The sequence below is a fragment of the Orycteropus afer genome, unplaced genomic scaffold, assembly GCF_000298275.1.
Source record: "Orycteropus afer afer isolate SDZICR_OR568_19922 unplaced genomic scaffold, OryAfe1.0 scaffold00810, whole genome shotgun sequence".
NCBI lineage: Eukaryota > Metazoa > Chordata > Mammalia > Tubulidentata > Orycteropodidae > Orycteropus > Orycteropus afer.
In genome coordinates, this window is record NW_006922397.1 from 396,912 (window position 1) to 398,971 (window position 2,060).

Sequence of the window (2,060 nt, forward strand, 5' to 3'; positions counted from 1 at the left end):
CTAATCCTTTAAGACATAATAGAATTTCCCAATATGGATCCGAGGCTGTAAATCTTATCAGAAGCAGATTACTTATTTCTTCTGTGGAGCATTTGCTGGTTCCAACTGCAAACCTTTTGCTTAGTAGATGAATGCTTTAGCCACTAAGCCACTGTACATCCTAAAAAGTTCAGTGAAGTCTCGAAATCTATTGTAACACCTAGAATGGAGGTCATGGCATCTCAACTTATAGAGTCTGCGTTTAGCAGCATTGAATAATGATGAGAACAAAAACACCTCTTCTCTAGGGCATACAGAAGATCTTCTTCACAGAGAAGAGGAAAATACTCACCTTTATCTTTTATTTAAGAGATGATTGTTCTTGAAAGGCAGACACAGTCAATGGAGAGGCATCAAAAGTACTCTCATCTCACATGACTGAGGCAAAATATATCATTAAGATATCTCAGCAGAATAACAAATTTGTTGTTGTTGTTAGGTGTCATTGAGTTGGCTCTAACTCATAGAGACCCTATGTACAATAGAAAGAAACACTGCCCAGTCCTGCGAATATTTCTGACAGTGTTTCATGGCTATTCACAAAGTTTTCAGTGGTCAATTCTTTGAGATGTGGATGGCCTTTCCTTCTTCTAAGTCTGTCTTACTCTAGAAGCTCCATGGAAACCTATCCACAATGGCTGACCCTGCTAGTATTTGAAATAATGGTAGCATAGCCTTCAGCCTCATAGCAATACAGAAGCCAGCACAGAATAACAAACTGACAGATGAGTGATGAGAAAAATTTCCAAACCAAAGTCATTGCTGTGGAGTCGGATCTGACTCATAGCGACCTCTCCTTGGGTTTCCGAGGTGTTACCACTAGGGAAATAGATTGCCCAACTTTCCTTCTCAGGTGTGGCTGGTGGATTTGAACCACCAGCCTTCTGGTTAGCAGTCAAATGCTTTGAGCATTATGCTACCAGAGCTCCTGAGACAAACTTAGAGGGAGATTATGAATTGGATGAGAGCATTGAACTTCAGGAAAGCCTTAAATTGCTGTCCAAGAAGACAATGAATAGGAGGGAAGAGTTGGGAGCTTAAGGCACAGAAAAAAGTGCTTTAAACATCACCATGACTGATGGAGTCCATAGAGCAAGTATCTTTTAAGTGTATTATTACACTGTGACCTTGAACAGTGTGAAAGTACAGATACTGCCTGAATAACAAAGAGAACATGAACTGTAATCTCAAAGAAAATGAATGGAAGAGATAAATTTTCACTTGGAAATACAGAAGATACTTCACAGAATCTATGAAAAATAAGCTTTCCACATCAGCACTTTTTATTAGCACTCCTACATGAACATGGCAAAAGACCTGGAGTAGCAATTGGAAAATGCCATATCATTCCATCAAAGGTAGACCACCTTTTCTGAGGAAAGCATTCAAGAAAGTTGCTTGGTATTTACACCAAAAAAGAAAAAGCTTTACGGATTCCATCTAATTTTTGCAACTTCTAATTTTCTAGATTCATATTGTATATATTCCATGTTCTGAGTAGTTTTGGAGCAATTTCTTTTTATTTTGTGTGGTAACACATTAGCAAATGAATGTCCCAAAAGTTTTATTCCATGTACATCATTAAGGATTACACTATTTAAGGAGGTAACACTGCACAAAACACTGGTGTCAAATCATATCTGACTCATAGCAAACCCTCCTTGGGGGAGGTTTCCAAGATGGTATTACTATGGAAATAGATTGTCCAACCTTCCTTTCTGAAGATTGGCTGGTGAATTTGAACTGCCAGCTTTCTGGTTATGAGTTAAATGTCTTGGGCACTACACCACCAGAGCTCCCTCAAATTATACCTTAAGTGCCTCCCAACCTGAAATGCCCATCTTCTGACTACATCAGATAATGTTTCACCACTATCCATAATTTTTTTTATCACCATAAATACAATGCTTCACTGCTATTAAGATCTATTTCAGCAATTTTTTTTTTTTTTTTTTTCCCTGAAGTGAACTTCCAAGTGCTTCTTCCTAGTCAGTCTTAGTCTGGAAGGTCTCCTGAAATAT